General features: G+C 43.0%; 1 protein-coding gene across 5 annotated transcripts in view; it reads right to left on the minus strand.

Moving 5' to 3' along the window:
* cab39 (calcium binding protein 39) overlaps positions 1-17,654 on the minus strand; it is an 80,926-nt gene that overhangs the window by 55,313 nt on the left and 7,959 nt on the right. For 3 of the 5 annotated variants that reach the window (XM_038815064.1, XM_038815061.1, XM_038815062.1), the window contains one exon: positions 14,815-14,919. The exons of the other annotated variants lie outside the window; for them this stretch is intronic. The gene's annotated coding sequence lies outside the window, so the exon portion shown is untranslated. The remainder of the gene's footprint in view (positions 1-14,814; positions 14,920-17,654) is intronic. 5 annotated transcript variants of the gene reach the window in all.

The following is a 17,654-nucleotide window of genomic DNA, read 5'->3' on the forward strand; positions in this document are numbered from 1 at the left end:
GTTTCAGTTGTCAGGAGAAAATAGAAACAAATAAAGCAAATTTCAATTTCTCAGAGACAATCTTATGCAGGACGTTGCTACTTTAAAAAAAAACTCATACAGGATGTGGGTGCTGCTGGCTCGGCCAGCATTTATTGCCCATCCCTAATTGCCCTTGAGAAGATTGCGGTGAGCTGCCTTCTTGAACCGCTGCAGTCCATATGATGTAGGTACACCCACAGCGTTGTTGGGGAGTTCCAGGATTTTGACTCAGCGACAGTGAAGAAACATAGCATAGAATAGAATTATAGAATACCTACAGTGCAGGATACCATTCGGCCAATCGAGTCTGCACCGACCCTCTGAACGAGCACGCTACCCAGGCCCACTTCCCACCCCATCCCTTAACCCCGCCTAACCTTTGGATACTAAGGAGCAATTTTAGCCTTGCCAATTCACCTAACCTGCACATTTTTTGGCTGTGGGAGGGAGCCAGAGCACCCAGAGGAAACCCACACAGACACGAGGAGAAAGTGCAAACTCCACACAGTGCAAACTCCACACAGTCACCCAAAGTCAGAATCGAGCCCAGGTCCCTGCTGCTTTAAAGTGCTAACCACTGTGCCATCCAACTTGCTGCATTAAAAATCTCATCTGCTCTCTAGTAGTCAATTATCATAAATCTGTTTCTTTTCTCCTCAACGCTCAAGTTGACTATAAAAAGCTTGACTGTTTTGGATGTTCCTGTTTCTTCATGGCTTCCTTAACCGGATACCTACAAAAAAACCTTCCACCAGCCTCAATATATTGTGACCGAGAAACTGATGCCCAGAGCTGCTGAGTACAGGTTACTCCCCCGAGGTTACCGACTCGGATACAAATCCATTGCTCTTTGGATTAACACAAGAACCACCACTTTCCAGCTAGGGCATGTTATTATCTTGCCAAGCATTGGAAACCCGAGAATAAAACTGCATGCTTCTTGAAAGAATCGGAGGTTTGTTTAATTCTGACTTGGGAGTGACATTCATCCTCAGATAGGACAAAGTGCTCCACTGATTTTTGTTATGTATCTGTTGTTTTCCCCCACTTGTTTCCTGGAGACAATGACTCATTCTTGGGCACAAGTTAAACAGTATGGTGCCTGTGCTCACAATTAGGAGCACAACAGCACCTATTAACAGACAGAATAAAAACTAAATGGAATAAGATTCAATTCCTCAGCTTATCCTCATGGGTTGCCCAGTTGCACAGAAATTCAGAAACAACACCTTGCATTTAGGTAGCACCCTTAACATAGTCAAATGCCCAAAGACCCTTCACAGGAGCCTTCTCGAACAAAATCTGACAAATGTAAACTCCAACGACAATATATTTCTAAGTCAGGATGGTGTGCGACTTGGAGGGGAACATTCAGGTGGTGTTGAAGGAGTCTGATCTGCTGTGGATAAAGGTGGACCTTTTCCTTCTAGATGGTAGTGGGTTTTGGAAGGTGTTGCCGAAGGAGCGTTCCTTCGGTTGTGTATCTTGTAGATTGTGCACACTGCTGCATCTTCAATCCATGAAATATTTTACTCCCTACATCATGAGCTTTTATTTTACACAACAACCTTTGAAGTAGCACCTGATCAAATGCCTTTTGGAAATCTAAGTACAGTACATTCAGCGGCTCCCCTTTATCCACAGCAGATCAGACTCCTTCAAAGAACTCCAATAAATTTGTTAAACATGATTTCCCTTTCACAAAACCATGTTGACTTTGCCTGATTGTTTCCAAGTGCACTGCTATAATTTTTTAATAACTATTAACTATGGCAGATGTTTGGCTAACTGGCCTATAGTTTCCTTTTTTTGGTCTTCCTCCCTTTTTGAATAAAGCAGGTACATTAGCATCTTCCAATCTAATGGAACCTTCCCCGAATCTAGGGACTTATGGAATATTAAAACCAATGCATCAACTATCTCATGAGCCACTTCTTTCACGATCTTAGTGTGAAGTCCATCCAGACCAGGAGATTTGCCAGTTCACAGACTCATTCTTGGGTACAAGTTAAACAGCATGGTACCTGTGCTCACAATTAGGAGCACAACACCACTAACTTGCTCAATACCACTTCACTGGTTTGTAACTTTCCTGAGTTCTCCTCTCCATGCCATTTCCTAATTTACAGTGAATACAACTGAAAAAATACCTATTTAATTAATCCACCATAGCCCTATTTTCCATTACCAAGAGTTAGCTCTTTCTTAAATATCTTTTGAAACTCTTATATTACTAGCTAGCTTTCTCTCATACTCTAATTTTTCCTTCATCAATCTTTGTAATTTCTTTATATGCATTCCAATCTTCTGATGCCATTCACGGTAGCAGGGTGGAGGGGAGCGGCACGTTTTCACAGTGGTTAGCACTGTTGCTTCACAGCACCAGGGTCCCAGGTTCGATGCCCGCTTGGGTCACTGTTTGTGCAGGGTTTGCACGTTCTCCCTGTGTCTGTGTGGGTTTCCTCTGGGTGCTCCGATTTACTCCCACAAGTCCCAAAAGATGTGCTTGTTAGGTGAACTGGACGTCCTGAATTCTCCCTCAGTGTACCCGAACAAGCGCCGGAGTGTGGCGACTGGGGGCTTTTCACAGTAACTTCATTGCAGTGTTAATGTCAACCTACTTGTGACAATAATAAAGATTATTATTGTGCAAATATATGTTTTTTTTCCAGTTTAATACTGTTTTAACTTTTTTTTAATTAACTAGATGATGCGCCCTCCCCTTGAAATTTCTCTTACACATTGGAATGTGTCTATTCTGAAATATCCCTATAAATGTCTGCCACTGAATCCCTGTTGATCTATCCCTTAAGCATATTTGCCAGTTCAGTTTGGCCATTCATTTTGACATTAGGCAAGAGAAGATAATAACCATTTCAAAGCCGTACAAGACTAAATACAGAGTTCTCCATATTTACTCTCACTAAACAGCACACACAATCTAAGTGTGTCTGTGCAAAATTTTCACAAGAGAGTTGTCCAACTAAACGTGAACAAAGATAGCTTTGACCACAGTGGAACCTGCAGTTAAGGAACTAATTGAATCCAGCAAGTGTAATGAAAAGCTTTTCTCTGTCAACAAGTTATAATTATGTATGCATATCAGACTACATTGGCCTTTGAATAGTTGTGCTTCCTAGTTCTGCATCAATCTATTACTTTAATTACATTTCGTGAGTACGGTTCAATATTACAATTTAGTGAAAGAATGGGTTCAAGATTGTGTTTGGAAAATAAAGGTAGTTTTTCGGTGTTGGTTCGGCCTATTTAGGCAATTTGTATTGGTAAATATCAAAAAATAGGGTATAGTTTTAATGTTTGTGGCCTGAAAGGGTAAAACCCATGATTAGGTTCATGCTGGACAACGGTGTTTGTATGTGTGAGGGTTGATTAGTTTCCAACTGTGTTTCTATTGTGTTCAGAAAGGATTACGGTGAGAGGAATAAATAGGCCTGCAGAGGTATGTGGGCATTGCTTAGTGACTGGGGCCTTGTACAGTGGAGAATCTTTTCAGTTTTAGTTTAGCTAATTTGATTGCAGTTGGAGAAAGGACCTCACGTAACAAACATCTCTCAACTCTGCCAGAAGACAGGCTGGAAGGGTGGGAGCTTCAAAGAGGAAGACTTCCCAAAGTACAAGTTACAGTTCAGAGAACCAGGGCATTGGGAGAGAAATAATGTTCAAGGCGACTGGAGTTTAGTGAGCAGAGACTAAAATACTGTTCAGTAGAATTCAAGAAAGAGCAAACAAAGTGTTCTGAGTTAAAGAGACAATTGCAGTAACCAGAGTGGAGTGTATTCGCCCACAGTCATCTTGTGTGCATAAAAGGGACTTTGTGTTAATGCGGCCATTGTAGATTAAGATGTACTTTTTAACCCGTGTTTATTCTAAAACCTGTAATTGTTTTTTTAAAATAAATGTAGAGTACCAATTCATTTTTTCCAAATAAGGGGCAATTTAGCGTGGCCAATCCACCTACCCTGCCCATCTTTGTGTTGTGGGGGCGAAACCCACGCAAACACGGGAGAATGTGCAAACTCCAAAGGACAGCGACCCAGAGCAGGGATCGAACCTGGGACCTCAGCACCATGCGGCAGCAGTACTAGCCACTATGCCACCATGCTGCCTCTCCTGTGTGTAATTGTTAAGCTAAGGGTGGGTACATGCATATTGTAATCCAATTTGTTCATGTTTAATCAATGTTTTTCTTATTAAAACTAATTAGCAGTCCTGTGACCCTGCTTCTCCGCATTTTATATTTAAAAAATTATGGTCTTTTGAGTCAGGGTTCCATTCTGGGATCTTCTCTTCCCAGTTATATCAATTAGAACCATATCTCTTGCAATTCAAAATATGAAGCGAACATATAAAACCCCACCAATAAGCATAATGACTTATAGAACTTCAGTTAACCATTGTACAGCTTCCATGTCGTTCAGAGTGCAGATGTTACTTCACTTATTTCAAGACCCAATTATATTTTGTACAAATTAAGCAGACATTAAGCCGGCATGATGTTTGTATAAAATGAGTGCCCAGCCAGTTTTGTGTAATCATCCAGCAACATGTGTCATTCGAACCTTTAGTTTGAAGAGCAGAGTGTTAAGATAATATCTATAACTTCACACAATCTCATAAAAATATAAAGGTTAGTCAATGTTTCAGTATCACAAGGTGTTTGGAAAGGGACTACTAACAACCAGAAAATATTGCCAAATACTTAAGACAGTAACCCCTTTATTTAAAATAAAACTTAAATTCTCCTCTCTAGCAGCATTCCTAGCTTCATCATGACCACTTTAACTGGCAAAGGATATAAAAACTGTGACCAGAATTAAATGCTGGTCGATGTTCACTCTACTTTGTGGGAAGCAACCAGCCTTTTTTGGGGGGGGTTTCTGAGTTTCTTGCCCCAGAACGAATCAAGTATGAATACATCAATGGATTGGCTGATATATGTGCTAAGTTAATCTGATGAAAATATTTAAACAAAACCACAAGTTACCATGGCTGGTCTGAACAAAAATTACTGAACCTGGACAGAAACAATGAAGATCCCAATAAAATAAAAATTATTTTTCAACAGCATTTTTGAAACATTGTCAAAATCTCCCAGCTCCTAGCTCAATGCATTTTCATCTGAAACTATAGATTAACAAACCTTCTAGAATGTTTGAAAGCAAGAACCAAGAAGTTAGTATTTGATTATAAATTGACATCTGCAGTACTCCTAAAAATAAAGACTTAATATCATCATACACAGGTTTACACATTGAATGCAAGTTATACTGGGTGCTACATGATCAAGATGGCCCACGGGGTGGGTATACATTATGCAAGATATCCCAGATCCTCTGCGCAGGGGCATCTACCAGCTTGTTTGGGTAGAACTGGGTTGTTTTATAATACATCAAACCAGAACAAAAGGCCCCTCGTATCCACATACTTCCCTGTTGTGCGCACCAAGTGCTTCCTTTGATGGGATTCCTTTCTCCTTATTTATTCTCTATAATACCAATCTGAGCCTTTTCCTTGTGCTTTAGTTCTTTTTGCCCTCTCCAAATTATATTACCGTTTTCAAACTAATTTTATTTCCCACAAAAACCATAAAATCCTCTGGTCTTAAATACTGCATACAAAACAAAATTTTAAGTATCAGAAAACTGAAGTTTGTTGGGGATCATTAGGAATTAAATGTGGAGGACAAAAAATGTACTTTTAAAAAGATAGACTATTAAACGCTTGCAAGGAAATGAGTTTGGGTAATCAAAACCACTTCCCTTTAGTCTCAGATCTCCAAGACAAAACCACTCTTCTTGGTTCAAATCATTTGCAATGTCAATCACAATGATATGAAAATCATCCTGATATAGTGTCCCCTTTCAAATGATGGTGAATATCAATTGACATGAACATCGGACAAGTGTTCTACACCCAGGGATTAACAATCTGTATCATAGAATTTATGTCTTACACGTCCCATCAGGAACTCAAAAACACAAGATCACAATACCATGTTTTGTTATGACTTCCTCATATCTGGCCTACAGTGTGAACATGAGCCTGGAATGGATATTTTAAATCAAACATCTCCTAGAGCAATACCACATCTGCTGCCCATTTACCTTCCCTTCCTGTGCTTCATGTCGGCTGACGTTATTAACGGTTGTTCTCAGGTGTCTTGCCTTCCTTTAAAAAACATCTCTTCAAAAATTTACTCTGCCTATTATTTCCCATCCTTAAGCATGTTGCCAACTTCCAAAATGTGGTTTACGACCAATCTAGCCCATCTAACAGCCATAGCATCTCCAGTAAAGTGCTTCTAATCAGCCTGCACCATTATCTCTGATGTCCTCACCCTCCTCATCTACAGTGACCCTTGGAGATTCCATCCAAAGAAAACATCAAATTATGCACATTTGATATTCAGCTCTACCGCTATGCCAATTCTCTTCTCCACTCCACTGTCTGTGCTTTCAGACTGTTCATCTGACATCATCCAGTTCTGTGTACATTACACCATCCCCCCCACTAAACATCATGAAGACTCCAAGCACTGTTTTGAGGCCTTGTTGTTGCCACAGATTCTAGCCCCTTCCCTGGCCATTGTTTCTAACTAAACAAAAATATTTGCAACTTCGCTGTCTAACTGATCTAGCATTGATCTTTCGATTCCACATCCTTTTCATTACAAAGACTGTCGAATTCCATATTAACACCCGCCTTCACCTGATGCTGAGATCTTCATCCATGTCTTAGAATAATCGCACAATGATTTCCTACCCCATTGTCCATTTTCTGTAAACTCTTGTTTGGACAAACTTCCCGCAAAGCGCATCTCATCTTTCACCCTGTCCTTGCTGATCTATGTTAGCTTCCATCCCCCAAAGCCACCAAATTAAAGTTCCCATTCCATATTTAGATCTTTTTGTGGTTCAACCCCATCTTTAAAATCTTCAATCCTACAAAACTGAGCTCTTCCCTATACCCCACTACTGACAGCCATATCTTTACCTATCTAGACCCGAGGTTCTCTAATTCGCTCCATAATAGTTTCTACAGCCCCCAATTTGAAACCATGTTTTTCAGCCCTCCTCCCAATATCACTTTTGCTCAGTGATCATTTTTGTCCGACTATCCAGACACTTTGGAACTGTCTGCATTAAAAGGTACTAAAACATTCAAACTACTGCACAGCCATATCTAGTCTCTTTCCATTAGTATCTATTTATGAGTCAACACTTACCTCATACAAACTGCCTTCATTCACACCTGTGTATATATGAAGTACAGCAATCACACATTCAATACATATATGTTGGGTGACCAGGCTTTTCCACAATTATCTTCCAATATTTGATTATCACCAAATTCCTATGTCAACAGTGTTATACATCTGGCCAATCTCAGGAATTTAGTCATCAGGTGTGCGAATATGCCTCAAGAGTTAATTGCTCTGGGCAACACACTAATTTCAACTAACATTGCAGCCCACCAGAGCAACTCATCATAGTAGTAAACTGACTGCAAATACACACCCAACACTTTTGTTGTAGCTCAAGGTATAACTAAAATCCCAATCAAATCATAGCTAATTAACAAAAAGAGCAGCAAAAGAGAAACCCGAGTAAATCAAGGCAGACATTTGATAAAGTTGGACATCAATGGTTATTACAGAAAATATGTCATGGGGGTAACATGCTGGCATGGGTAGAGGATTAGCTGGCAAACAGGAAGCAGAGTAGGGTCTTTTTCAGGTTGGCAAAATGTAACGAGTGACAAAATGTGGCACAGGGATCAGTGCTGGGAACTCAACAGTTTAAAATGTAAATAAATGACTTGAATGAAGGGACTGAAGGGATGGTCACCAGATTTGCTGATGACACAAAGATAGGCAGGAGAGTAAGTTGTGAAGAGGATATAAGGAGGCGACAAAAAAATGTAGATAGCGGCAGCAGTGGCCCAGTGGTTAGCACAGCTGCTTCTTGGCACCGAGGGCCCGGCTTCGATCCCGGCCCCGGGTCACTGTCCATGTGGAGTTTGCACATTCTCCCCGTGTCTGTGTGGGTTTCAACCCCACATCCCAAAGATGTGCAGGGTATGTGGACTGGCCACACTAAATTGCCCCTTAATTGAAAAAAAATGTAGATAGGTTACGTGAATGGGCAAAGAGTGAGCGTGGATACAATCTCTTAATGTCTACTTACCTCTCATTCTTCTAAACTCAATAGATCCAATTTGCTCAGCCTCTCATTAAAAGGACAATCCCCTCATCCCAGGAACCAATATAATGAACCCTTTTTGTACTGCCTCCAATGCAAGTTTATCTTTTAAATGCGGAGACCAAAACTGCACATACTAATCCAGATATGGTGTTACCAAAACGCAATACAAACTCTAGCAAGTTTTCTTTATTCCTGTACTCCAAAACCCCTTTCAATAAAGTTGCCTGTAGCCAGGAGAAGAGCAGGCTTCAACCAGATTACGTCGATCCTTTTTAAGAAAAAGGTGAAGATCGGGCTGTTGTATCTGGCCTGTCTCTGGGTCACGTAAGAGGAACAGCACTTCTATTGTCTGAGGACGCGTTGGATTTCATGAAAAGGAAAGCACTGGTGGTGGACTGAAAACTATTGAACTTTGCTGCAACTTTCATGTTTTTTTTCTTTTTGTTTCTCTGTTCTTTTAAAAAAAAAAGTTTCTCGTTTGTTGTTTTGTGGAAGCTCTTTGTAATGCCTTCTGTTTGATTTGGGACCAGTGGCAGAGCTGAGTGAGTTTAGGTTTTCATTTGCACTGTTGGGGGATGGACGTGTGCTTGTTTAGATTTTGGTGTTTTTCGGTCGAGCAATTGTGTGGGGATTGTTTGATGTTGGAATATGTTTGTATGAGCGGGGTGGGGGGAGAAAGAGGACAATAGGTGGGAGACTATCCGGCGCCAGGGATGGGGGTCACCAAGCTAGCTGGGCGGGCTAGCTCACAGAAGCGCAGTGGGGGGTGTGCATATGTTCGGTTTATCAAAGGGGTTGGGTTACAGAGTGTTGTTACTGGTTGGGGGAAGGGGGGGGGAAATGTTCTGCTAACGAGGGAGGAACTAGGGCCAAGGGACAGAGAGGAGGTTGGGAGCAGAGGCTGCCTGGGGGTGGGCCGGTGGAGGGGTACAGAGCACGGGCTGGAGGCGGGCCCAAAAAAGGGGATGGCTGATCGGCGAAGGAGGGGGGGGGCGCAATGAGCCCCCCAACTAGGCTGATCACCTGGAATGCTCGAGGGTTAAACGGGCCAGTCAAGAGGGCACGTGTGTTCGCGCAGATTAGGGGACTGAAGGCGAACGTGGCAATGTTGCAGGAGGCGCACCTTAGAGTAACTGACCAGATTAGATTGAGGAAAGGCTGGGTCAGTCAGGTCTCTTTCACTCGGGACTGGATTCAAAGACTAGAGGGGTCGTGATCCTGATCAATAAGCGGGCGGTGTTTGAGGTGGGTAGAATAGTTTCGGATGTGGGAGGTCGGTACATCATGGTCAGTGGGAAACTGGAGGGGGTGCACGTGGTATTAGTAAATGTGTATGCGCCAAATTGGGATGATGTGGAATTTATAAAGAGGATGCTGGGGAAGATACCGGACCTGGACTCGCACAGGTTGATCATGGGAGGGGACTTCAACACAGTTATTGACCCTGGCTTGGACCGGTCAAGCTCAAAAACAGGCAGGGTGCCAGCAACGGCAAAGGAACTAAAAGGGTTCATGGAGCAGATGGGGGGTGGATCCATGGAGATTTGGGCAGCCGTGGGTGAAGGAGTTCTCCTTCTACTCACATGTGCATAAAGTGTACTCCCAGATTGATTTCTTCATTTTGAGCAAGGCCCTACTGGCAGGGGTGGTGGACACAGGGTACTTGACAATCACAATCTCAGACCATGCTCCGCACTGGGTTGACCTGCAGGTTAGTAAAGACAGTAACCAACGCCCGCACTGGAGGTTAGATGTGGGACTTTTGGCTGACGAAAGGGTGTGCGAGCGGCTGAGAAAACGTATTCAGAACTACCTGCAGGTCAACGATACAGGAGAAGTTTCAGCAGCGATGATTTGGGAAGCACTGAAGGTGGTGGTCAGAGGGGAGCTGATCTTAATACGGGGCCCATAGGGAGAAGACGGATAGGGCGGAGACGGACCGACTGGTTAGGGAGATACTACAGATCGATAGGAGGTATGCGGAAACCCCAGAGGCAGGGCTTTTAAGGGAACGGCGGAGGCTACAGGCGGAGTTCGGCTTGTTAATCACAGGGAGGGCGGTGGAGCAGCAGAGAAAGGTGAGGGGGGCGATCTAGGAGTATGGAGAGAAGGCCAGCAGAATGCTTGCACAGCAACTTAGAAAGAGGGAGGCAGCCAGGGAGATAAGGAAAGCAAATGACGGAGATGGGAACCTGGGTGGAGATTCAGCAAGGGTGAATAAGGCGTTTAGGGACTTCTACAGTAGGCTGTATGGGTCGGTACCCCCTACGGGACCGGAGGGGATGAGGCACTTCTTGGGGGGGGGCTGAATTTCCCAAAGGTGGACGGGGAGCTGGTAGAAGGGCTGGGGGGCCCGATCGGGTTGGAAGATAGTGGAGGGTCTGAAGGCCATGCAGGCAGGTAAAGTCCTGGGGCCAGACAGGTACCCAGTGGAGTTTTATAAAAAGGTCTCTGGGATATTGGGGCAAGTGTTGATGAGGATGTTCAATAAGGCAAGGGAAAGAGGGGTGCTGCCCCCGCGATGTCACAGGCCACGATTGCGCTGATTCTGAAGCGGGACAAGAACCCTGAGCTGTGCGAGTCCTACAGGCCGATAGCCCTGTTGAATGTGGATGCCAAACTGCTGGCCAAAATGTTGGCCTCCAGGATTGAGGATTGTGTGCTGGACGTTATTGGGGAGGACCAGACGGGGTTTGTTAAGGGTGGGCAATTGGTGGCCAATGTAAGAAGGTTGTTAAATGTGATCTGGTCCGGGGGGGGGGGGGGGGGGCCTGGAGCACTGAGTCTCGCTGTATGCAGACGTCCTGCTTCTGTATGTATCGGACCCATTAGAGGGGATGGAAGAAATCATGAGGATTCTCGGGGAATTTGGCCGGTTTTCGGAGTCTAAGCTAAATATGGGGAAAAGTGAGATGTTTGCGGACCAGGCGACCGGACAGGAGAGGCGATTGGGGGAGCTGCGTTTAGATTAGTAGGGGGAAGCTTTAGGTACCCAGGCATTCAAGTCACGCGGGAATGGGACTGACTGCATAAATTAAATCTGGCCCGGCTAGCAGACCAAATGAAGGACGATTTTCGGAGATGGGACGCGCTCCCGTTGTCACTGGCTGGGAGGGTGCAGACGGTGAAGATGATGGTCCTCCCGTGATTCCTGTTCATGTTTCAATGTCTCCCCATCTTTATTCCACGGTCCTCTTTCAAACGGGTCAACAAAGTGATCTCTGGCTATGTTTGGGCGGGCAAGACCCCGCGGGTAAGGAAGGTAATGCTTGAGCGGTGTCGGGGAGAGGGCGGGCTGGCACTGCCAAATTTTAGTAACTATTACTGGGTGGCGAATATAGCCATGATGGGGGAGGGGCCAGCATGGGAGCGTATGGAGGCAGCTTCATGCAAGGGCACCAGTTTGGGGGCGTTGGTAACTGCGCCTCTGTCATTCCCACCGGCACGGTACTCCACCAGCCCTGTGGTGGTGGCTGCCCTGGGGCAATGGAGAAGACATGTGGGAGCAGAGGGAGCATCAGTCTGGTCCCCAATCTGTAATAATCACCGGTTTGCCCGGCAAGTATAGATGGGGGGTTCCAGATATGGCGGAGAGCAGGGATTCAGGGGATGGGGGATATGTTTATAGAGGGGAGCTTTCTGAGTATGAGAGCGCTGGAGGAGAAATTTGGTTTGGCGAGGGGAAACAAATTCAGGTCTCTGCAGGTGCAGGACTTCCCACGTAAACAGGTGTCAACCTTCCCGCTCCTACCGCTAAGGGGGATTCAGGACAGGGTAGTTTCCAGAGGGTGGGCAGGAGAAGGGAGCGTCTCGGACATTTACAAGGAATTTATGGGGTCAGAGGAGATGCAAACAGAGGGGCTGAAGCACAAGTGGGAGGAGGAGCTGGGAGGTGTGATAGAGGATGGTCAATGGGCGGACACATTGAGTGGCATCAACGCGGCTGCAACATGTGCCATGCTCAGCCTGATACAATTTAAGGTCGTTCACCATGCTCACATGACAGTGGACCGGATGAGCAGATTCTTTGGGGGTGGAAGACAGGTGTGCAAAATGTGTGGGAGGACCAGCGAACCATGTTCACATGTTTTGGATATGCCCGAAGCTTTGGGAATTTTGGTAGGGTTTGCAGATGTCATGTCCACGGTGTTAAAAACAAGGGTGGCACTGAGTCCAGAGGTGGCGATTTTCAGGGTGTCGGAAGACCCGGGAATCCAGGAGGAGAAAGAGGCAAACGTTCTAGCCTTTGCTTCCCTGGTAGCCCGGAGACGGATACTATTAACTTGGAGGGACTCAAAGCCCCCGAAGTCGGAGACCTGGCATTGGACATGGCTAACGTTCTCTGTTTGGAAAATATTAAGTTCGCCTTGAGAGGGTCACTGTTAGGGTTCGCCCGGAGGTGGCAACCATTCGTCGACTTCTTCGCGGAAAACTAATCGTCAGCATAAGGGGGGTTTAGTTTAGCTTGGAGTAGGGAGTTAATAAAGGTGGGACCTGTAAGGGAGGGAGACGGCTTTTGCACTATGTTTATAGTTTCATGTACATTGTTTATTGTGTTGTTGTTATAATACCAAAAAATACCTCAATAAATGTTTATTAAAAAAAATATAAAGTTGCCTGTGTAGAGGCTCAACAATGTCCTTGATTCCAAACAGAGCATGCAAAGCTACATAAACATGGAATCACCTATATGGTGATCCTCTGGTCTTTCAGATTCCTAATTTAGTGACAAATTAGGAGCAGTGGTGAACTGCAAACACATGCCCAACAGGAATCAAGCAGAGACGAGCCTAACACACTACACACAGGCCACTTACAGCAAACAGTAAGAAGAGATTTCCATTGCACCAGTCAGAGTTCATTCACAATAAAATTGCCAGTGGTGGAAGACTCACTTGTCCCAATCAGTTCACAGCTTCTGTAAAATGTAACATTTCATAACAGAGAAGGTTGACTATTGCTCCAACACAAATGGGGATTCCACTTTGTTGGAGCTTTGATCTCAGTTTAAGGCTTTCGATGCCAAATTAAACAGCCCAAAACTTGTAGGATCTGACAGCTTCCACCAGGAAGCTGCACATCAAGCCACAGTGGCAAGTGTGGCTGGTGCAATCCAGGTACCTCTATGGGTAGCATACCAGACTGAGATCTGGCCTTCCAACTTTGTCAGCTGTAACTTTAAAGTGCTAAAATGTCACAGGATGCTTCACAGAAGTGTTATCAAGCAAATTTTGACACATACAAGGTGTATTAGGCATATGATCAAAAGCTTGATCAAATAGGTAGATTTTAAAGAGTGGAGGAAAGCAAGGTATAGAGGTGAAGAGAGTTAAGGAGGAAATTAGAGCTTTGAATCATAGTAACTGAAAGTATGATGGCCATCAGTGGTGGAATGATTATTATCAAGGATGTTCAAGAAACCAGAAATGGAGGAGTGCTCGCTTCTCAGGAACTTGTAGAGTTGGATGAAGTTACTGAGGTAGGGAGAGGCAAAGACATGCAGGGATTTGAAAGCCTGCATAATAATTTTAAAATTCAACTGCTGTTGAACCTGGAGCCATTGTAGGTCAGTAACATAACCGTGATGAATGAACAGGACTCATCAGTTAGGATACTGCCAACAGAGTTTTGGTTCAATTCAAGTTTACGCAGAGTGGAAGTCAGCCAGGAGATCATCGGAATAATTCAGTTTAGAGGCAACAGAGTAATTAACAAGGATTTGAGTAACAGATGAATTGAGGGAGGGGTGGTGAGTGGTGACATTAAGAGGTGCAAAAGGCAGCTGTGGTGGTGGGAGTGGATGCCTGGTTAGAAATGGATCATCAAGTTTACAGTCTGTTTCAGTCTCAAATAGTTGTCACAGAGAGAGATGGAGTTTGTGGCAGGGACTGTAAATAACGACTTTGGCCTTTCCAATATCTAGTTGAAAGGAATTTCTGCTCCTCCATTACTGGATGGCAGGTAAGCAGTGAGACAAATCAGAGACAACAGAAGGCTGCATGCAGGCACAAGAAAATCAGCCAGTTGGCCCTTTAGTTTTTGATTAAGAAGTGGCAATCTTGAATACCTGCAAGACCTCAACTTAAGAAACTGGTTTCCACTCGACAGCATTCTCTAGAGTATCTGTAGCAGAATGAGTTGATCAACTGTTCCATGCTGCTGCAGCATTTGGATAATTGAAAAGTTCTTGTGTTAATGGCGAATAAGTAAAGTCTTGCAGGGTGAGATCAGTTTTAGGAGAGTTGGTTTTATTATTTTGTGATCATGGAAGTTTCAAGTTAATGATGATCTAGCAGAAACTGATCAGTTTTGTTTGCTACTGGGTCTCTTTTACAAAATCTGATATAAAGATTATATTCTAAACCATGTGATTGGACAGTGATTCTTTGTTTAAGACGAGGAGGATATGAAAGTATTCATTTCATTCTCATGAGCAAATTAGAGTCATGAGAGTTGTGTATTGAACCTTGGACAACAACTGATTCCAGAGAAGGTACATATAAAGTCCAAGCTTTGGTTTATGAAGAGCAAAACTCATCTAAAGGAGTAACATAGAATAGATTCTTACAGCACAGAAGGTCAGTCGTCCATGTGTATCCATGCTGGCTGTTTGAAAGAGCTATCCAATTAGTCCCACTCCCGCACTCTTTCTGCAGAATCCCGAAAAATTATCCTTTAAGTATATAACAAACAGGGAAGAAATTAACTTGAAAAATAGAGGGGAAAATTAATATAGAAATACCAAATCACCTTCAAATGTTATTTTCCCAGTGATGTAGATATGGTTGGGGGAAAGTTAATGTCCAGATTTTGCATTAACAATAATTGAAGCTAACCATAGCCCATGCACCTTGACATTAAATGTAATTAGTTCCACGGTCCAAAAACTTTGACAACATAGTTACAATTAGGGAGCTGTATAATCACTTCAAAGCAAATTTGATAGGAACCAAAACAACAGAACCAGAAGTTTGGATACTCGCTCAGTCCAGATTTAGGTTTCATTCATTAACAACTATATCCTTAGGCTCAAAGCTTGGAATAGACATTGCCAGAGGCCAACATCAATCTTTGGGCTCCAATATGAATGTTCCACTACCCATGGGTGCTGCTGAAATAGTTTTAGTACAAAATATCTAACTCTAAACTTCTGACGTCAGCCTACAGCATGAGGGCACAAACTGCGCCCTAGTAGAAATAATGCAGACTTTGTAATTTTATGAAAAACATTTACATCTGTGGCAAAACAGCAGCAGAAAAGTATTCCAAACCATTCAGAATTTTGTCTCAGTTTCCTGTTTATCATGTTAATCTCTTGAAGTTATGTTGCTAAGTCTGCTTTCCAGCTTTGAGTCAATAAACAGTCTAACATTTTTTCCTAAAATGCCTGGAACTGAACCTTCTGATGGTAACATATTTATCCACAACTTCAATAACAGCCTTCATCAATCAGTTTAAAATTAAATGCCATTCACTGTCTCTTGGTATTTTGTTCCAACCTCTGCCCATTACTGCCCCATTGCGATGCTTACTCTCTGTAATAGAGAGTAAGTTATCTGGTCCTAGATCGCCACCGTCACAATGATACTCTAGACCTTCAGAACATGCTCAAAGTCAATTCATCAAAAAGAATACACTGACTCATCTGGTTTGCATCTGAACCAAAGGACAGAAATATCCAGCTTTGTAGTGAGAAGCGAGTATGTGCATATTGTGCATGAATAAAAGATGATAGCACCAAGGTAAAGCATCTAAGAGATGGACCAGAACTGTAATCCCATTACAGATCGGACAGCAAAAGAAAGCTGTCCAACCCATTCAGAAAGAGCGAGCTTTGGTGTTACCCTGGACTCATAATAGAACAACTCCATCTTCATAACTGACGAACTGGGTTCAATACAAAATTACTCTTGAATATTAGCAATATATTTTCAGTCCAAGATAGTGAAGGACATAGCAGAAAAGGAACTACTGGTTACAAATACTTCCTCTTAAAACTTCCTTCCCCTAATTTATTTTCTCTGTGTAAACATAAATCATCTGTTGAGTGACAAATGTCTCGACAGGAAAATAAATGCTGACAAACCTACACAAGATTTAAATTTGTGACAACTTTTCTTCAACTTTGTATTGAAACACCTCAAGAGTGGCATGGCAGTACCGCTCTGCCTGTTACAAGAAACTGATGGGGAAAACAATGTTCAGATTATGCAGCTAACAGTCAATGAGGAACAGCAAAAAAAAATCACTCAGGAAGACGATCTTCACAGATCACATGACAACCATTATGGAGTTTACATCCAAAAGTGCTGCGTGGGTGATTCATCTTGGCTGTCTCCTGGTGTCCCCACAACACTGAAGCCAGCCTTCAGCACAATTCAATTCACTCGACATAATATAGAAAACTGTTGAGTGCACTGGATACAGTAAACACTGTGGGTCTCAACAACATCCCAGTTAAAGACCTGCACTCCAGAAATAGCCACACTTCTAGCCAAGCTGTTCCAGTACAGTGACAACATTGGCATCTACCCAACATGGAAAGTTGCCTAGGTATGCCCTGTCCACAAAAAAAAGAACAAATCTATTCTAGTCAATTACTAATGCATTGGCAGACTATCAGAAAAGTGATGGTAGATATTGTCGACCGTGTCATAAAGCAGCACTTACTTGCCCAGTTTGGGGTCTATCAGGAGCATTTGCCTCTACCTTATTACGACCTTGGTCAAAATGTGGACAAAAAAAAGCTGAATTCCAGATGTGAGGAATAGTAATTCAATCCTGTTCTGGTTATTTTTTAATTAAGTCTTACTTTCTACAATACTAACTAATTTGTTAACGATGTGCTACACTAACTTGCGCAATTATACAAGTTATAACATTTGTTCACATTTACTGTACTAAAAAATTCAATTTTGGATCAGCAAGGGGTCATAGAACCAAATTTGAAATTGTGAAAATTTAAGAGTTAAATCTCAAATGCTGGGGCAATATCAAATCAATTTTGTGTGCTAATATTGTGGAATGAGAAATCACACATTTCCCAGACATATATTAGCTTAAAGTATTTTTCCCACCAGTTAGATTGTGTTATGTGCTTACAAGCCAATTATTCAGAAAGGGTTGTTGTGTATCCCTGACAAATAGAATTACAATTGTTTTCTGATCAGTGCCCTTCAAGATTGTCATTGTAAATAGCGATAAATTCAATAAATCTAATACTTGATGGGCCAGGAAACACAATCAGAAAAGCTTTCAGATGGTTGTAAAAAAAAAGTACTTCACTAATTTGTTTAAGGAAAGGGAATTAGTTACCCCTCCCTTCATGTGTAGCGGAACCATTTAGTTACAAAACAACCACGATGAGAAATATGGGACAGGCTTATTGCCAATTAGCCAAGCATCATG

This window comes from Scyliorhinus canicula, chromosome 13, assembly GCF_902713615.1.
Source record: "Scyliorhinus canicula chromosome 13, sScyCan1.1, whole genome shotgun sequence".
In the NCBI taxonomy this organism is placed as follows: Eukaryota; Metazoa; Chordata; class Chondrichthyes; order Carcharhiniformes; family Scyliorhinidae; genus Scyliorhinus; species Scyliorhinus canicula.